General features: G+C 38.3%; 1 pseudogene; it reads left to right on the forward strand.

Annotated features, from left to right (window-relative positions):
• Nucleotides 1-17,994: 17,994 nt before the first annotated feature.
• LOC116666087 lies at nucleotides 17,995-20,978 on the forward strand (annotated as a pseudogene).
• Nucleotides 20,979-21,287: the final 309 nt, after the last annotated feature.

The following is a 21,287-nucleotide window of genomic DNA, read 5'->3' on the forward strand; positions in this document are numbered from 1 at the left end:
GGCAAATCGAGGCTCTTTTTTAAACACTAAGAACTCTATGAATAATACAATCCAGTCGTTTATTCTCCCTTGATGGATTTCTTTATATCATCAAATTATATCATTTGCTGTTGCTCTAGTTAAAGCTTTTAACTCCCTATCTTGGTTGGGCCAGCTGTGGTGTGGAAGGTGACTCAAGGTCAGTAATTTGGTCTCTGGCTCCTGAGTTTTCACTCTGTTGTCTTTCTCAGTAGATAAAAGGGGCCCATGAGCACTATAGTCTGCTGAGTGACTTTCATTTATAACTTTAAAAGGGGTTGTCTGAAGGCTTAAAAAATTTCCCAAGGTGGGAGTTTTAATATTCAGAGATACAGCCTGCTTTTGGAAGCTGAATTCTTTTGTTGCTGACAAAAATCAGAAAAGCTCTAGAGTTAGGGGGTAAGATTCTTGTTTTTTAAATTGCTTCTGAAATCACTGTGTTATTGTTAGGAAAATGTTCACTTTGTGGATAATGGAGACATAATTCCCATCCTGTGCCTGCCCCGCCCCGGGGGCTCAGGGCTTCGTGTTGCCTGATGCAATAGTTATGGGCTCTGTGTCTCACCTGCTGTTCAAGAAGGGTCAGACATTCCAAAATCTCTTTGGATTCAACACAGTCATTCTGTGTGTATTTTTAAAAGTTGTCTCTATAATACCCACCTTAACTTCCTCTTTTCCCAAAGGACAGAAATCATACATATATGGTGACCCCAGGCTTATGTCTTTAGTATTGGGAAAGACATGCCACCATGACCAAGACTATGGACCATGGAAAGAGGCCCCACTGAAGCAAAGTAGTACCGCAACCTGAAACTCTTCTTCCATACTCCTCATGGCATAATGCAGAGTTAATTAAGCTCGGCAGTATCGACATTTTGTGCTGGATAATTCTCTATTGTGGGAGGTAGTCCTACTCTCTGTGGAATGTTTAGCAGCATCTATGGCTCTGCCCACCAAATGTCAGTAGTATCCCCTCTGGCCCCAGTTGTGACAACCAAAAATATCTTCTGACTCTTCTAAATGTCCCCTGAGTATGGGAGTGGAGGCAAAATCAGCCTCAGTTGAGAGTGACTAGCATGCTAGTTGAAGGCCTGGGCAGTGGTCAGGCAGACCTGGTAAAATGTGACTGTCATTTATCAGCTGTGTGGCTTTGGGATAGTTAATTGATCTTTTAGGCCTCAGTATTTCCTTCTGTAAAATAGGGATGCGATCACCTACTGTATGTGCTTGTTCTAAGGTTTAAGAGAAACAATACTGTTAAACCCAAGTTTGTGTGTTTGGTGAGGCCAAACAAACCAAAATGTCAGAGTTTGGAGCTAACATTTATTGATCGAGAGAGCACTGACTGGGGAGATGGGAGTTGTAAATTTGTCTCAGATCTATCTCACTGGCTGGCTGAGGCAGAAGGTTTTTAAAGGCGCTGTTTGGGGTGAGGGTTGTAGGGGGTGTGGCTTTCTTCTGATTGGTTGATGGTGAGGTAACAGGGTGGTGTTTCAGGAATCTTAACTGTCAACCTTCTGGATCCAACCAGCCTGGGGTTGAGGTGTTTGTGCTCAGCCTGTAGTCACCATCCTACTCCACGCAGCTGGGGTCTTAGTTCCTGCAGAACAACTGAAAGATACATGTCAGACTGTTATGTGTATCCCCTGAGAAGGAACTAGGACCCTGTTTTAGCTGAACTATTGTTTCTTGACTTCTTTTCCTTTGTATCTGCATTCCCTCACTTCCCTAATTAGTAACTGCTTGAATCTACTCTTTGGAACTCAGGGAAGGCCTAGGAGACTAAAGTCTTTTGTACCCAAGAGGACTAGAGGAGTCCTGCTTGGTTTCAATACCTATAATAATAGCACAGTGCCTGCCAAGGCTCTGGCTTTCTTGCCTCCTTCCTCCCTAGATTCCTAATGTCTTACTTCTCCATCAACTTCTGCTGACCCTTCTTTTGGATTGCGTATATGTGTATATGCATACACAAGTATATATGTATGATATAAAAAATACCTGGAAGGGTATACACCGAAATATTAACCACAGTCACACTAAAGAGGTGGATTCGTGGGGAAGCTCTTACTATATACTTCTGTAATTTGAAAAACAATGTTATAAATCAATATATGTATTGACTTAGAAAGACATTGTTAAGTGAAACATAAACAGTTTACAAAATAATATGAAACCTTTTTATAAAGAAATGCATGTATGCAGAGAAAATAACCTAAACTCTAGAAGGAGGTAAATGCAGAAGTCAGCAGTAATTACTTCTAGGTGGTAAGATTGGGGATGTTTTCAAATACTCTTAGCTTACCTGTATGCTTACATTTTGCTGCAACAAACATAGATTGCCTTTAAATAAGAAAACACACACATTAAAGAATAAAGTGAGAAGGTATCTGTAGCTCCAGAGCAAATGATTCTTGTTTAAGAAGAAAACTCAGCCTTTTCCTTCTGTGTAGGAAAAAACCCAAATTCTTCCCTACTATGTCTTTCTTCTCTGTGTCTCCTTTACTTTCCCAGAGGACACTTCACTTCTGACACTTCTGGTTACCAAATGTGTGGTTTTTCCCTTCACCAAGAAATTCTCTGTGACCAGCTGGTTTTCCTACTGTTACCCCAAAAGATAAAGACCCTGATTCTTGTCACACCCAAAAGACAAGTTTACAGTTGGGAGATAGTGCATTGTGTAGCGAAGGGTTTAAAAGATTTATTTAAAAAGAGAAGAAAAGTGCACCCCAAGAACGGGAGGCAGGCTGATCCATGGGAGGAAAAACTATGGTTTTTGTCTCTCTTTTCTCTTATACCCTCGCTTAGAGGTGGTCTCTTGATTAATTGACGTCTCTTGTCCCTGGAATGCTTAGTCATGTTTGGTTCTTTTGCGCATGTCCTTACCCATGAAAAACCCACACAGAAAAACCCATGGTGGGCGGACCTAAACTACAATGTTAATTATAATACAATGAATAGTCCAGTTAAGTCCTTTCTGCCACCGCACAGTTGTGGCTGTTAGGTTTCAACCAGTTTTTTTTTTTTCTGGCACTCATTTAGAAGAAGTCAAGTCTATGCTGGAGGCAGGCATAGCACCAAATTCTGGACTGTCCTCCCTCTCCTCCACCTATCTGCCCAGTGCCCTCACTTATCTAACTACCTAACACTACAGTTCAACTAAATTCTGACACTGTCTGCTTGGAGGTAGTGTCAAATTCCACAGGTTAAGGGTTCAGTCCTAAAAGACTGCCCCGTCCCTCATCCCATCACTTCAGATGCCATTTGCATGCCCAGGTTGTTATCTGTACTTCTGACCAAATGGCTATAAATCAAAGGTTCCCAAGATTCTGCTCCTTGGGCTTGATTAGTTTCCTAGAGTGGCTTACAGAACTCAGGAAACCAGTTTTCTTACTAGGTTACTGGTTTATTATAAAAAAGATATGTCTGAGGAAGAGCCAGATGGAAGAGATGCGTAGGGCAAGGTATGGATAAGGTACAGAGCTTCCATGCTGTCTCCCAGTGCACCTACTCTTTTCCAAGTCTCCATGTTTGCCAACCAGGAACTTCTCCAAACCCTGTCCTTTTGGGTTTTTATGGAGGCATCATTACATAGGCACAGAAGATTAAATCCTTGGCCATTGGCAATTGAACTCAGTCTCCATCCCCTTTCCCCTCCTAGAAGTTGGGAAGTGGGGGATGCTGAAAGTTTCAACTCTAATTACTTCGTTAGTCCTCCAGGCAACAAGTCCCTCATCCTTAAGTTACCTAAGGGCATTCCAAAGGTCACTTTATTAACATAACAAAAGACACTTTTTAGCACTCCAATCAGAGGAAATTCCAAGGGTTTTAGGAGTATGAACCAGGAACTTGGACTGAGAGCAAGTATATATGAAAATGTATTTTGGTCATCTGAATGACCAAATACGCATTTCTTATACATCACAATAAAGCAGGAAGAATAGGGGGAACTAAAATTCTCTTCTAATGTTAAGAGAGAATATATCCAGAGTGAATTCTAAAAAGTAGTAGTAACATGTTTTAATACAAAATCAATTAACATTAGAACCTGGTAGAGAGACTTAACCAAAGAACAGTGAGATCAGATTTGGCAGATAAATTTGAAGTCATCTGACTCCATCTCCACTAAAGCAAAAACATCAAACTTTTTTTGGTGCAGTATGTTATTTAATTCTATTGTTCCCAGGGTGCAACATATCATCTTAGATTTTAAACCACGAAAACTTGGATTTGAGTTTTTGCTCTGTAACTTACTAGAAGGTCCTTCTATTTTTAAAATATCAATAATCTGGTGGTAGAGGTAATGGTCATATTTGAAGGATTCCTATAAGGCTTACAGAGAATTTTGCAAAGCCTTGGTCAGCTAGTAAATACTCCATGTATAGTAAGTATTTTATTTATATTTTCAAGAGTTTAAACATTTCTGTGATTAGTTTTAATCATTTATTATATGCCAATAGCATTTTCCATTAAAAAATGTTAACATTTATATACAGTAAAATCCACCCTTTATAGTGTACAGTTCTGAGTGTTGACAGATGTATATAGTTGTGTAACCACTACTGCAATCAAGATATAAAAGTTTCATCACCCTCTCAAATTCGCATGTCCTGTTTTTAGATAGCCCCTCCCACTAAATCTTAGAAACCACTCATCTGTTTTCTGTCCCTATAATTTATAAGAATATTGAATAAATGGGATCATATGTTGAGTAACATCCTGATTCTGGCTTCTTTCATTTAGCATAATGCATTTGAGATTCACCCATGTTATTGCATGTATTATCAGGTTTTTTTTTAATTGCTGAGCAGTGTAACATTGTGTGGATTACTAGAGTTTGTTCATTCCCCAGTTGAGGGATATTTGGGTTGTTTCCAGTTTTTGGCAAAGATGATGAAAACTGCTGTAAATATTTATGTACAGATGTTTGTATGAAAATAGGTTTTCATTTCACTTAGGTAAATACCTAGGTGAGATTGCTGTGTTGGTTGAAAGTATATATCTAACTTTATAAAAAACTGCTAACTGTTTTCCATAGTGATAGAACTATTTTGCATTTCCACCAGCAAGATATGAGAGTTCTAGTTGCTGTGCATTCTGACCAGCTCTTGGTATTGTTAGATTTTTTCTTCTTTTTTTAGCCATTCCAATAGCTAGTGTCGCATTACAATTTTGATCTGCATCTACTTAATGATCAATACTGCTAAGAATCTATTTGCATGATTTTTATTTGATCTGTGTGATTTCTTTGATGAAGTGTCTGCTCAAATCTTTTGTCCATTTCTTTTATGGTGTTGTTTGTTTTCCTATTACTTGTTGAGAGTTCTTTATGTATTCCGAATATAAGTTCTCTACCAGATATGTGATTTGAAACTATTTTCTTCTAGTCTGTGGCTTGTCTTTTCATTCTCTTAGTATTGTGGAAGAGCAGGAGTTCTTAACTTCGATGAAGTACAATGGATACTTTTATTTTCTTTTATGGATAGTGCATTTGGCATCGTGTCTAAGAAATCTTTGCCTAACCCTAGGTCACAAATATTTTCTCCTATGGTTCTATACATTTTATAGTCTTGCATTTTATATTTAGGTCTATGATCCAATTTGAGCTAATTTTTATAAAGAAGTGATGTATGGATTTAGGTACTGCTTTTTTTTTTTTTTTGTATTGATGTCTACTTTTTCCAGCACCAGTTTTTGGACAGGCTATGATTTCTTCATTGACTTGCCTTTGTACCTTTGTCTAAAACCAGTTGACTACATGCACAAGGTCTATTTCTGGATTCTCTATTCCTATTGACCTATATATTTGTTCTTTCTCTTGAATAACATAGTGTCTTGCCTATTGTATCTTTATAGCAGATCTTGAATTTGGGTTAGTGTGAGTCCTACTTTGTTCTTATTTTTCAAAATTATTTGGCTATTCTGATGCCTTTGTATTTGCATATAGTTTTAAAAATCAGCTTATCCACTTCTACAAAAATTTCTGATGAGATTTTTATTGGAATTTTGTTGAATCTATATATCAGTTTGGTGAAAACCTGACATCTTAACAATATTGAATCTTCCAGTCTATTTACATGGTATATATATCTATTTATTCAGGAATTAAAAAATTTGTTTATTGGTGTTTTATAATTTTCAGCATATAATGCATATCCTTACTAAGATTTATCTTTGAGTATTGCATGTTTTTTTCTGCTTATTGTGAGTGACTTTTTACAAAATTAAAATTCTAATTGTTCACTGCTAACAGAAATATAACAGATGTTTGTACATTGACTTTGTATCATGCAACCTTGATAAATTCAGTTATTAGTTCTCTTAGGACTTATTTTGGTTCATGTGTGACAAATTTGTGGAATTATCTAATGTATTCAATTCGGTCGTCTGTGAAAAAAGAATTTTGTTTCTTTCTTTTCAATCTGTATCCTCTATTATTTATTTTTCTTATTATATCTCCTAAGGTCCTCTGTACAATGTTTTTTTTAATTCTTATTTTTTAATGAAGTGTAGTTGATTTACAATGTTGGTTTTAGATGTATAGCAAAGTGATTCAGTTATACATACACATACATTTTATATATATATATTTCAGATTCTTTTCTATTACAGCTCATTAAAAGAAATTGAATGTAGTTCCCTGTGCTATACAGTAGGTCCTTGTGGTTTACCTATTTGCTATATAGTAATGTGTATCTATTAATCCCAAACTCCTAATCTATCCCTCTACCTCCTTTCCCCCTACAATGTTTACTAGGTGTAGTAAGACTGGAATTCTTGCCTTGCTCCCAATCTGAAAGTCAGTCTGTCTTACACCATTAGAACATTAGCTGTCAGGTTAAGGAAGTTCCCTTACATTCCCAGTTTGCTAAGAGTTTGTATCATGAGTGGTTTTGAATTATATGTCTATATGATCTTATAGTTTTTCTTAACTCTGCCAATGTGGTAAATTACATTGATTTTTCAAATGTTTTTCAGTTTTCAAATGTTTAATCAGCTCTGCATCGAGATGAATTCCAATTAGTCATGATGTAATTTCCTTTTGACTTATTGTTGATTTTATTCACTAATATTTTAGTGAATGAGGATCTATTTAGTGATGAGGATTTTTGTGTCAATGCTCATGAGGGATATTGTTCTGTAGTTTTCTTTTCTCCTAATGTCTTTGTCAGGGCATCAGAGTGATGTTGTACTCATAGAATGAGTTGAGAAGTGTTCCTTCCTCTTCAATTTTCCTGGAAAATTTTATGTAGAGTGATATTTTTCCCTGAAGTATTTGACACAATGCACTGTGGAAGTCGTCCGGGCCTGAGTTTTCTTTGTGGGAAAGTTTTAAACCGACAGTTGATTTCTTTAATAGAAACAGGGCTATTCAGGATATATCCTGGCTTGCATAGTTTCTGACAGGAAGTTTGCTGTAATTCTAATTTTTGTTCTTGTCTATGTAATGTGTTTTTTCCCTCTAGTTGCTTCTTTTCTTTTTTTAAACTTGGCTGCTATGATACTACTTTTTAAAAAGATTGAAGTAGAGTTGATTTATAATATTGTGTTAGTTTCAGAGGTACAGCAGAGTGATTTGGGTTTTTTTGCAGATTATATTCCACTGTAGGTTATTACAGTGTACTGAGTATAATTCCCTGTGCTGTATAGTAAATCCTTGTTGTTTATCTACTTTACGTATAGTAGTTTATATCAGTTAATCCCATACTCCTCATTTTTCTGCCCCCTCCCCCACCTTCCCTTTGGTAACCGTAAGTTTATTTTCTGTGTCTGTGAGTCTGCTTCTGTTTTGTGTATAGGTTCATTGATATTATTTTTAAGATTCCACATATAAGTGATATCATATAGTGTTTGTTTTTCTCTGACTTATTTCACTAAGCCTAACATTTTCTATGTCTACCCATGTTGCTGTAATTGACAATATTTTACTTTTTTTAATGTCTGAGTAATATTCCATCATATGTATTAGCTGCCTTTTAATATTTTCTCGGTATCTTTTCTTTTCAGAAGTTTCAATATGGTATACATAGGTGTGCTTTCTTTAGTATTTATCTTGCCAAACCACAGATGTCTGTCATTAATTTTGGAATATTCTCCACCATAATTTCTTTCTCATTTTCCTCTGTCTTCTGGAAAAGGAGTATTTTTTTCTGGGGCTCCAATTACGTGTATAATTAGACCATTAGATATTGTCCCATAGCTCTTAGGTGCTCTGATCTTATTTTTCTCTTTGTGTTTCAGTTTGAGTCATTTCTGTTGACCTATATTCAAATTCACTGACTTTTTTCTTCAGTTATTTCAAGTTTAGTGATTAGCCTGTTGAAGACATTATCTCTGTTATAGTGATCTTCATTTCTAGCATTTCCATTTTTTGCTGAAATCACTCATCTGATCTTGCATGTTATCTACCTTTTCCACTATAGCCTTTAACATATTAATCATAATTATTTAGAATTCCTTGTTAGTTTCAACATATGTGTCATATATGAGCTGATTCTGTTGCTTATTTTGTCTCTTGACAGGTTTTTTTTTTTTTTTCCTGTCCTTTTTTTGTATGCCTACTGATTTCTGGTTGAATGCCAGACATTTTTTTTAGGACTGTAGAAACTTAAGTAAATAGTTTTTATCTTTGGAGATTGCAAGCCTTTCCTTCTGCTAGACCTTTAGTATAGTGGTTGATTCAATCTAGTCAGGAGTTGAATTTGGGATTTATTTTTTCTGTAGTTACCTTATGTCTTAGTTTACTAGGGCTGCCATAACAAAGTACAACAAACTGAATAGCTTAAACAACAGAAATTTTTGCCTCACAATTCTGGAAGCTAGAAGTCCTAGATCAAAGTGTTGTCAGGGTTGCTTTCTTCTGAGGGTTGTGAGGGAAGTTTCTGTTCCAGGCATCTCTCCTTGATGATGTCTCCGTGTCTCTTCACATCATCTTCTCTCTATGTGTGTCTGTCTCTGTACCCAAACTTCCCCGTTTATAAGGAAATTAGTCAAATTGAATTTGGTCTCACCATAAGTACCTCATTTTAGCTTGATTGCCTCTGTAAAGACCTTACCTCCAAATAAGGTCATATTCTGAGGTACTGGGGCTTATAGTTCTAACAGAGCTTTTTTGTCAGGAAACAGTTCAACCTATAGCATCCTCAATGTACAACAAGCTTTAAGTTCTTCTAGCTTTTGTTTGTGTTTAAGGTAGGGACTGATTTGCCAGAGGGTTTTCCTCAGTATGTGCTCCACCATCAGTGTTAGGCTCACTGTTGCCACTTTCCAGCAATAGACTGCTATACAGAAGTTTAGACCTCTTGATTTTGTAATTCCATAGTGGAAAAGGAGATCAATCATTTTTTAGGTAATTAATAGGAGCATTGAACCTTTTGGTCAAATGTATACAAATCATTAACAGAGCAAAGTACCAGCTGGAGGCAGGTGATTTTTCAGCTCCTCTAGAGAATTCTTCGGTGAATAGTTTCCAAATTTTCAAGCTGCATTTTTACTAAAGAAAAGTTTATTGGAAGTGAGTTTTGACACCTCTGTTTAGATACCCCTGATGTTATACTGGTGTCTTAGTAGTGGCCCAAGTGATCTATTCCATGGATTACATGAATCTGCTCATTCTTAAGGCTCATTTCAAATTCTTATCTGCCTATTTCAGCATTCAATTTTTTCTCTTTACTATGTCTCTTTCCTATTTCCCTCAAACCCCAATAGGCTGTGGCCAGGGATGACTAGCCAGCCCAGGTTCGACTAGCCAGCCCAGGTTCTTTACCTATTCTCATATCATATTCAATTCCCCATGATTGGGTCACCCTTTGGGAATAGATGTCATTGACTGCAAATTCGGGCCCTCTTTACTTTTTCAAATGTTCCTGCTGGTCTTCAGGTTTGGAACCAAGCAAGTTTCTATATGGAATACTTGAGTGGTTTGGAAAAAAACACATTCTGTGGGCTTATAAAGTTCCATAAATGAAAGCCAGTCTTTGTAAAGGATTTTTCTTTCTGTCCTTGCTTCCTTCCATTCTTCCTCTGTTTTAATCAGCTTTGAGTATCTACTATGTGCTAAATTCAATAACCGTTTGGTTTCAAGGAATAAATAGTCTTCAAGTTTGGTTAAACTGAAACAGAAGGGTGAAAGAGTATCAAAAGAATACAAAATCAGGTCTCATAAATGTCTGGAACCAATAAAGTTAAAAGCCAGTGGGGCTATGGCAGTCTTTCTCCCTTTCCTCCCCTTCCTTTCCTTTTCAAAACATGTGCTAATCTCTGGTCTAAGACTCTCTAGGAAATATAGTGGCAGGTGATGTGTATGGGAGAAGACAGTTGCTGTTTTGTGAAGCTATCACCTGCTTCCTGAGATTGAAAAGATAATTTCTCTAGCTCAGATTTCTTTTTTTTTTTTTTTTTTAGCTCCCCAAAAGTTTTCTTTATAGGCCTGGATTCCTATCCAGTAGTCCTATAGACTCCTGGGAACAGGCCAGAGATTTATTATTCTAACAATTAATTAATTCATTAACTCAACAAATATTTCCTGAATGCCTTCTTTGGGCCAGGTACAATTCTAGATTCTAACCACACAGGGGTGAATAGGATAGAGTGCCTGTCCTCATGGAGCTAAGCATTAGTAGTAAAACTTCTAGTGAATTAAGTTGTGGGGGCTTTGTGCTCAGATTTATGGAGGAAAATAACTCTCTCCTTCCCCCCTTTTTTTGAAAATTCAAACTTTGTTCTTACAAGAGTTATAAAGGTCCTGCTTGAATCTAAAATAGCATCGCTGTTGGTAGGGCATGTTGTTGGCCAATTGTACTAAAATAGTCTCTCTTGGATGTTCCAAATACTCCTCAATTCAAGAAAACTGAACTCATCATCTACCACTTCCTCTCTCCTCTCAGTACACACTGGCATGCAGACATGAGACATTGCAATTCCTTATCCAAATTAGAAACTTAGGCAATATTCTCAATGTATGCCTTATTTCCACATTTAATTGATCTTGTTTGTCTAGTCCTTTTAAAAGTTTTACTAATACGTAATTTCACATATCTGCTTCCTCTTCTTTACCCCTTCTGGTATCATCTTTAGACATTCATTATCTCTTACTGAAATCACTGTCATAGTCTTCTAACTGATCCCCAGCTTCCAATCCATACTCCTTTCATCCATTCCCAGACCAGAGCAGGGTCTGACAAACAGTGGTTATTGTTGAAGTTAAAAAAAAAGGGACCTTCAATGTATTACTTCTGTTGCCTCAGATTACCCTGATCTGTGTCTGAGGCGACTGTGTTTTCCATTTGGCTACCTCTAGATCTTTTTTTAGTGCCAAGATGGTGGTAGTATTTATATTCTCCACTGATTGAGAAAAAATTACTTAACACTGTTAAATGAATTGTTTTGGTTATTAAAACCTCATATATAGATTTTAAAGTGTACAGGATATTATTATTCATTCAATCTATAGAAATAGAAATTCATGTACCATATGTAATGTCTAGGTAGCTGTCTCCGTGAACTTGTGGCCTAAATGGTGGAACTCACTGCTCTGAACATTGTCCCCTCTATGATAAAGCTAAATGCAGCCTTTCTCTGGTAAATAATGAAGTATAAATCTTCCCTCAGTAGTGCCCTGGTAATTGCACTTTATGATAAGCAGACCTTCATCCATGAGATTTTATTATTTAATTGGTCTAAAGCTCTCTTTCCTAGCTTATTCTTCTGTCCCCTGATCAATACTCTGACTTCTCATTATCCTGCATACTCTCATTTTAGGATGTGCGTAAGTATTTCCTGACTGGGTGCCTTTGTTGTACTCTTCCTGCTGCGGGTAATGCATTCTTTCTTTCATATTTATGTCTACTGAAATCTTACCCACCTTTCAATTCAACTTCATCCGTAAAATTCTTCTAGATCTTTTGGTGGAGGCATTTAATATTAACTTCTCCATTAGGCCATAGCAATCTTGAGGTCATAAATCATATTTTAATTACCTTTGTGTCCTTTTCCAGCTCTTAATACATCAATTAGCTTATAGTAGGTGCTTAGAATGTTTGATAAATGGACGAATATAGTGGCTAACACTGTTGATTTACTAAGTGAAGGTTACTAGCCAGGTATGGAGTGGGGGTTGCAAAAGAAGAATAAGATGTCATCTCTAGGGTTATGTACTCCTCTGTGTTGTTGTTGCGTATACCTGCAAATAAAACAAAAAATGTTTTTTGTCTTCAGATACATTAAAAATAATATGCCAACTCTGTATTGTTCTCTAAATGCATGCGTGCGGCGGTGGAGGGGGACAGGTTGATTGTGACTACTTTAAGCGGAACAATGCTTATTTAAATGTAAGTTCTCTGGTCTATTTGTTGCATTTCTAGTGTGACATGGCAAAACTTTAAAGTATTTGTGTGGTGTGGGATAGGGGTTAGTTGCGGCGGTATTTATGCAGACAGTGAATTTCTAGTACTTCAGATAAGAGTGCTTGAATATGGTCTGAGAAGCAATGCAGAATTATAGAGTTAAGGTGAGCACAATGTCTGAAGCATAGTGAGGGCTCAATAAATATTTGTTAGGAAGGAAGAAGGAAGAACGGAAACAAGCCAAGGCAACTAGGATGTGTCTGATAAACAGAAGCTACCAAGTAAGAGCAAGACCAAAATGGAATCAACAGATATGAACCGAAATTGGAGACCCGTGAGGCAAATGAGATATTACTCTTATAATTATTATTTTATTAAGAATACTATAACAACTTAATGTGTTTTCTCCTTGTGCCAGCACCTCACATGTATTAACACATTTGTGATTTAGAAGAGCATATAATTATAGTTACCATTATAATTACTTTATGGATGAAGAAGTTAAGATTCGGAGAGAAAAGAAGTTTGCCAAAGCTCACACAGTTAGCAAATGGCAAATGTGGTACCCTGTGCTCTACAGAATAAGGATTTTCTAAATTATTCTGGATGAAACTCTTCCTAGATGACACTTGCCATGTCCAGGCGACATCCCTTCAACTCACCTTTTTCAGCTCAGTGGAGGTAGACAGTTCCTGTTCCTGTTCCCATCGCTCCTTAAGCATGTGTGCCATGATCTCTGGTTTTCTGCCTGAGGACTTTTTCTAAAACCATGGCAAGACAGTCAGTATCTCATTGACCTGGGCCAGTGAGGCAAGGGAGCAGTCCTTCACCAGCGGAAAATGAGAGCTGGTTGAAAAATGCACCAGATTTCTGACCTTCAGATGAACAATTCTGAGGTGCTTTCTTACATGGGTTCTCAGAAGTTCCCTGGCAGCATTGAGCTCTGATTGACCCAGAATTAAACAGCTCAATAACTCATCCTTCATTTCCCTCCTTCCCTGTTTTATTCCCGCCCTTCCACATCCCTGCTTCTGACATCATGTGCAGGCAACTTGTGTCAGGCCCTGCTTTCAGAGGAATCCCAGTCTAGATGCTAGTTAATCAGACACATCAAGGTCATACACCTTAGGGTATCTTAAAGGACCACTAGGTATCTGAATGTGTTAAGCCACCAGTATCTTTGCTAGAGAATTATACTTTGTATGATAGGGAAAGATGTGTTTTTAAAAAGCCCACCTTTTGCTATTTTGGTAGAGTCATATGGACATTTCTCATTTCCTCATCTATGTCCCTGTAATGTGGACGCATGGGATTGATTTCTAGAAAATGGTGCTTATTTAAGAAATAAAGTTAAGAGACGATAAAGGCAGCCATGTGTGCTGCAACTTTAAGAAACTGCTTTTGGATTGCTGAGTGGGTCCTAAACGTTAGTGGACACGAGGGGGCAGCCTCACACCGGGTTCTCAGGGAAGACTGCCCGTGATTGCGGCTCCTGCTGCTGCTGCTTTTTCCCTCCTTCAGTGCACAGTAAGTAAAACTCAACAGTTTTGTGAAGCGGATTGATTTTTGTCTTTTTCTTTATGAAGGACTTGAGTTAGGGACCAGGGTTTACTTGGCAGCACATCACAGGAAGTGTGCATCTTTGCAGCGCACCTCTGAGGGCCTTTTGATTACAGGGAAGAGGCACCAACTCCAAACATACTGCATCCAAGGACGCTGAGAGTTGCCTCCCTTCCTTTGTTGTTTTCAAGTACTGTCAAAGAACTGCTGTGCGGGAGAGAAAATAGCACAGAGCTCCTCCTGGAAGGGAGTGGAGTGGACTGCACCTTTGGAAAAACTCTCCCTTTGCTTGGGTGACCTCATCCAGTCCCATGATGTTAAGTACATCTCTAGGGAAGGTGACTCTCAATTTGATGCCTCAATCCCAAACTTCCCAGAATCCCGGATTTGTTTGTTTCTGTATCCAATTATCTAGCTGGTATCTCACCTCGGTATCTACTGGGCATCTCAAATTTGGCCAGAGAGGATTATTTCCAACCCCCACATTCACTTCTTTCACATGGCTTATTTTTTTTTCAGCACAGTACCATCCATCACCCCTCATCCTATTGCTCAAACCCCAAACCCACCAATGATATTTCTTTCCTCTCTTTCCTCACCTCCCCCCACATTTAAATCAATTCATGTGTGATTTCTGTTGCCCCTACCTCCATCTCCACTGAAATCTCCATTTTCATCTCATACCCAGTCACCTACTGCATCCTTCTCACTGGATTCTGCACTCCCCTGGCTCCTTTAATCCAGTCTCTACATGTATGCCAGGAGGATCTTTTTAAGGGAATTCAGATCACTCCTCCAGCTTAAAACCCTCTAGTGGATTACATTGCACTTGTAATAAAATTTCTAAACCCTATCATGGACATGTAAAGCCCTATACTATCTATGCACGGCCTGCTGCCCCTGCCTCATCTGTATCACTCTTCTCACTCTTGGTTCTGGACACCTTGATCTTCTTGATGTTCTTAAGCAGCCTTGGGCCTTGACACCGACTTTTCCGCTTTACTGCTCTCCTCCCTGGTCTTTACACAGATGGCGCTCTGTGTCCTTCAAGTCTCAGCTGAAATATTACCTCTCAGGGAGAGCTTCTCTGGTCATTCCAACTATACTAGTCACCCAGGCACTTTCATGTCCCTCTGTTTTAATTCTCTGTAAGCACTGATACTAGGTGCCTTTTCTTGCTTATTTATTTGTTGGTTTATTGTCTATCTTCCTCCACGAGAACATAAGCTCTGTCAGGTAGAGCATGTCTGCTTTGGACACTCAACCACATCCCGGTGACTAAACAAGGCCCAACATATGAAAGATGCTCAACAAATGTTGAATAAAGAAATGAGTAAACGGGTGGAAATACCACACCTGACCCTGCTGAGGGTGGGCTGCAGGGTACCTTACTGCTACTTTTCTGTTTGATTGTAGATGAGTGATTTCTTCCCAGTTTCCTCTTCAAGATAATAATATTCTATATGTTTATTCTGATCCATGAGTGTGCTGCTCACTTAGGATCTCCTGAGGAAATTTTTGAGGCACTATGAGTGGAAAACCCTCTTGCCGGTCTAAAAGTTTTGAACACCCTTGAAACTGGTGAGAAACTTTAGACTTAATGGTTCCTACGCATTCATTTTCATGTAAAGCATCAAAACTTCAGGTTGCCAGGTTCTTGAAGTCTCCTCTGAAGCTGATTCTATGTCATGAGACAGAGACCGAGTTTACTCTCTCAAGACACTGGTTCTCTGAGTGGATGAGCTGGAGTTCAAGCTGCTTTTTCTGTGAGCCTTTGGTTAGTGGTACCTGGTTTGAAATTCTGGACCTGCTATTTCAGAAACAATTTAAGTACAGCATATCCATTCTGTCTTACTGTATTTTAGGTTTTATCTAAATGAGGCAACAATTACAGAACCAGACTCTTTAGGATGCTAAAGTGCTATTCATAACTAGCCAGGAAAGGTCACCAAATAAATACTTTGACGTCTGCTAAGAAGGGAGATTAATGAAAGCCTTGGCTCTTTGTTCTCACAGATCGTCGGATATGGGAGTGTTTTCATTCTCTTTGAATTCCTCTGTTGCTCTGGGATTCTAATATGCTGCTGAGCTTTAATTTCTTGAAAAGCCGTTTCATCAACCCTGTTGACTGTATGCTAAGATTCCCTTCTTCCCCCTCCCCTACATTTGGGTCAGCCTGTACCAAAGGAGAAGGTTATCTGGGCTGTTAAACCTTTGACTTGGTGTCTTTTGAAGAGCGCATTTTGCATTTTGTTATGTCAGGATTGTAATTAGATCCGTTAATTAAGGGAAGAATGAACTTTTCCCAAACTCTGTACCTCTATGAATTTTTGATCAGTTTGCTTAGGTTGCTGCTGACCTTTGCTAAGGGGTATGCCACTGCTCATTAATTGGCAAATTTTAATGAGGAGAGTTGATGAATGTGCTGGCCTTGACAATAAATAAAGCTGGCTTCCACTCCAGGCCTTACCACCTTTGGCTGCTTCAAAGTGTGTGGTGTTTCTTGACTAGTGACCATTAAACTTGGGACACTCAGCTGACATTTGGTCTTATGACTGAGCGAGAGGGGGTCTCCTTTCCCAGACACTGATCTGAATGACTCCTCATCCACTGTCTTATTTCATTCTTATCATCATCTCAGTCTACCTGTTTTGGAGATGGGAAAACTGAGGCACAGGGAGAGTAGCAGCTTGCACAGGGACAGGTTACTGGTTAGTAATAATGATTATAATAATAATGATAATAACTAGTATTTAATTGGGTTCTAATTATGTGCTAGGCACTCTCCCAAGCTCTTTACATGCATTGTGTCACCTGATACTCATACCAGCCATATGAGATAGGCACTATTTTTGCTTCATCTTACAGTGAGGTACTGGAGACAGAGAGAGGTAATTTGTCCAAAGTCATACAGCTTACAAATAGCAGAATCAGGATTTAAATCTAGGCAGCAGGGTGTCAGAAACAAGACTCTCAACCACACTAAGTAGGTGGCAGGCCAAATTTCCAACTGAGATCTGCTCCATTTTAAAGCCTGTCCCTTCTCCTCTTTATCCATTTGCCTCATTGAGTTAGATACACTAAAGGTTGGTGTACGTTTCTGTGTTTGAACTTGGGTTGTTTAAACTCCATAGTCCTAATTGATTATTCCAGAGTTATAACAACATCTAGAATATTCTCAGGTGATTCCAGACACTCTGAATACAAAGAAGAATAAAATTCAGATTCACATGCACACACACACACACACACACACACAAAGATTTCTTCTCCTTTTCAAATATGAGTCTCCACCGCCCCTCAATAACCCTAGTGAGAGGTGACACTTCAGAATATAATTATAGGTACAATATTTAACAGATGGAATTGAATGATGAAAAATTTACTTAGTGATCCAAGTCTGAGATATAAATTTTGGCTTTATAGCTGTACTCACTATGACTTCTTGGATTATAGTGAGTGAGAGAGTATCTTCTGTTTGGGAGTGTTGGTAGGATAATAGAAAAAGCCTAGGGGAAGTCATAAGTGACTCTTCAGTGCCTCTTTTCAAGGTCCTCCAAAATACTAGTACTTTTAGTAATTGTAAAATATGGTGCTCACATCACTTTGCCCCTTGCTTAAACTTACAATCCTTCTAATAATCCACAGCCACAATAACCCTAAAAAACAATGTCTAAATACTCAACAGTTTAAAATACACACCAGCATTCATAGTTGCGACAGGCATTTTTTTTTTTTTTTTTTTTGCTAAAAATATCCTCTCTAGCCGAGTGTCACTACTTTTGAAATTTCTGTCTCTGAACATTGCCCTAAGTGATTTCTTAGAAATAATTTTCAAACTGTTGGTGAACATAATTTGACATCACTGGTAGCTGGTTCATGTGGGGAAATGTTGTTCACATTTCATCCTCATCATGTTCTGTTAATGCCTGCTTTATAGAGGAGAAGCGCCGAGGAGGAGAAATGTTGGTATCTTGCTCTGGGTATTATTTAGCACATACTTTGTTAAAGGGTACTGATCATGAATCTCAAAATAAACTCATGTATTTGAATACATGCCCTCTGATCTGCTAATATGGTGGAAACCCGTTTTACCCTGGACGTGGATGTGGACCATAGTATCTGGACGCGGATTTATTTCATGTATCTGGAAGAGGAAAAAAAATCGCACTTTAAGTTAGTATCAGAGACAGATCTGGAACTCAGGTGTCTGAATTTTTGCTTAAAAATATCTCACAAGCTCGGGGAAAAGCTTATTATAAGCTGGGATTGTAGGAAGCAGTGAAATCAAAACTCTCTTCTACCAGGCATGGCCTTGCTCTTTTTTTGTGGGGGGGGAATGGGGAGTGAATGAGTTGATTTTAAAAGCAAGAAAGGAGTGCTGAGATTGTCAAGGGGAGATCTCAGAAGGTTTTACAGTGAGGGCAGTATCTGCATGGAGCTTTGAAAAATGGATTAGATTTCTGTACGTAGATTTGTGTTTCCTACTCCATCAAAGACCTTTTCACCCTCTTGCTAAAATGTGAATGGAAAGAGGGCAGCACATCCTCAGGAATCCAGAGTGTTAAGACCTTCACCGTGCTCTGTTTTCTTCTGAGCTCCTGCTGAAGAGTGAAGAAAGAAGGGCGTTTCATTTTCTACAGATCCTGAAAAGAGCAAAGCCATACATGTATTAGAAATAAATAAGATTAAAAAAAAAACCCAGAAAATCCGTGACTATCTCATTTGAATTCTGGATACTGAATAAATTAGCAGATTGGTAATATGAGGCTCTGCGGTATTTGCAAGGAGGTAGACAATCTTCCCAGGAAGTGTTCAAGTTTAAACACAGGAGGGTCATAAAGCCACACTGTTATTATAATTGGAACATGGCAGGCCCAAATTCCAGGACAAGAACCAAAACTTTTTATGAATGCTGAATCAAGAGGTAAGGGACAACTTTTCAAGTACTGACATGATGCCTATTAAAGTTTATTAAAAACAGAAATAAAAAGCATAGTCCTCCCCATTCATGCTTTCTCCTTCAAATTCTTCTCCAGAAACATCATATAAACCTATGAACCTCTTTTTGTCCCAGTCAGCATTTGAACTGAATTAATATAGGTGACACATATGGCATTGTCTCTTGAGAATACGTGTTGTTTCTTGGAACTGAGCCTGGCATTTGGCAGGAGCTGTGTCTTAGTTCAGATTCTCCTAACAGAGGATCCGATATGAACTTGAGTGTGTAGTTTATTCAGGAAGTGACATCAGGAAGCAGGAGTGAGGGAGTGGGGAGAAAAAGGTAGGGAAGAAGGAAAATCCAGTGCAAGGTCACTGCTCTGGAGGATGGAGGTTGGATTCTGCTAGGAACCCCTGAGAAAATTACAAAATGCCTCTGAGAATTTTTTTATCTGAAACGAGGGATGCTGGAGTAGTCCTCCTCAGGTCTCATCCGCGCTGGTAGAAGGTTGCTCCCATGATCTACCATGAGTCCTGCAGGAAGTAGGAACTCAGTATTAAAAATCAATTAATTGATGGACATTAGATTGTTTCTAATTTTTTAATTATTAAAAAGAGCTGCTATAAACATTCATGTGCAAATCTTTATGTGGTCATATACTTTCATTTCTCTTGGGTCAATAGCTGGAAGTGGACTGGCTGGGTCATATGATGGGTGAATGTTTAACGTTTTAAAATACTGCCAAAGTGTTTTCCATAATAGTTGTACCATTTCTCATGCCTGCCAGATGTGTATGCGAGTTCCAGTTGTTCCACACCTCACCAACGTTTGACTTTGCCAGTCCAGCTATGCAATTGGTTGTGTAGTATATCTCCCTGTGGTTTTATTTGCAATTCTCTAAAAACTAATTAATGTTGAGCATCTTTTCATATGCTTATCTGTCACCTGTTTATTTTCTTTGGTGAAGCATTTGATCAAACATTGACCATTTCCCCCACAATGTGTTATTTGCCGTCTTCTTATGGAGTTCTTTATATATCCTGGCTAAAAATCCTTTGTCTAATATATGTATTGTGAATATTTTATCACAGGCTGTGGCTTACCTTTCCATTTTCTTAACAGTGTGTTTGGAAGAGTGAAAGTTTTAATTCTGATGAGTCCAATTTATTGACTTATTTAGTAGTTCATGCTTTTGTTGTTTTATATTAGATATTTTATCCTAACCCAAGGCCACTATATTTTTTTCCTGTTTTAATTTAGAAGTTTTGTAGGTTGGCATTTAAGTCTGTGGTCCATTTGAATTTAATTTTTTAATATCCTTACAATATACTGAGAAAAAAGAAACAAATTATTGAGACATGCAACAACATGAATGAATCTAAAAGTCATTTATGTTGAATTATATAAGCTAGACGAAAAAAAGAGTACATACTATATGATCACATTTCTAAAAGATTCCAGAAAATGCAAACAAATATATAATAACAAAAAGCAGATTTCCTTTTTCATCCCAGAGGAGGCTGAGAGACAACTTTCTTCAATCTTCTTACATCTGGGTTTATCTGACACCAGCTTCCTCCATCATATCGCTCAAGTTCAGCCCCAACAAGATCAAAGTTGTGTACCTGAGGTGCCTTAGTGGGGAATTCAGTACCATGTCTGCCGTGGCCACCAAGATCTGTCCCCTGAGTCTGTCTCCAAAAAAGTTCGATGGTGACATCACCATGGCAACCAGGGGCTGGAAGGGCCTAAGGATTATAGTGGACCGGCACATTTAGTACAGACAGGCTCAGATTCATGTGATACCTTCTACCTCTGCCCTGGCCCTCAAAGCTCTCTAAGAACTATGCAGAGACAGAAAGAATCAGGAAAGCATTCTGCCCAGAGGAAATACCCCTATTGAAGAGATTGTCAACTTTGCCTGACAGATGTGGCTCTGATCTTTAGCCAGAAAACTCTTTGGAACCATTCAAGGAATCCTGGGGACCGCCCAGTGTGTGGCTGCAGTGTTGACGGTTGCTGCCGTCATGACTTCATAGGTAACATCAGCGGTGGTGCCGTCAAATGCCCAGCTAGTTACGATCTGCTAAGGAAAATATTTCAATAAAGGATTCTTTCGAAACCAGTCAAAAATACTCCCCAAACCATAAAATAAAAAAACAGAAAACCAAAACCAAAACCACACACATACACAAAAACAAGAAACCACCCACCCCCTAAAACAAAAGCAAACAAACAAAAAACTGATTAGCTGTTGTCTAGGGACAGAGTTGGAGAGTGGATTACAAACAGGCTTAGGACACTACTGGGCATTACGGAATTGTTTATTTCGTTGATTGTGATGATGGTGTTGTGAGTATATGCATATGGCAACACTGGTCAAGTTGCACCCCTTAAATATGTGCAGTTTATTGTATCAATCACAT

This window comes from Camelus ferus, chromosome 9, assembly GCF_009834535.1.
Source record: "Camelus ferus isolate YT-003-E chromosome 9, BCGSAC_Cfer_1.0, whole genome shotgun sequence".
NCBI classification, from domain to species: Eukaryota; Metazoa; Chordata; class Mammalia; order Artiodactyla; family Camelidae; genus Camelus; species Camelus ferus.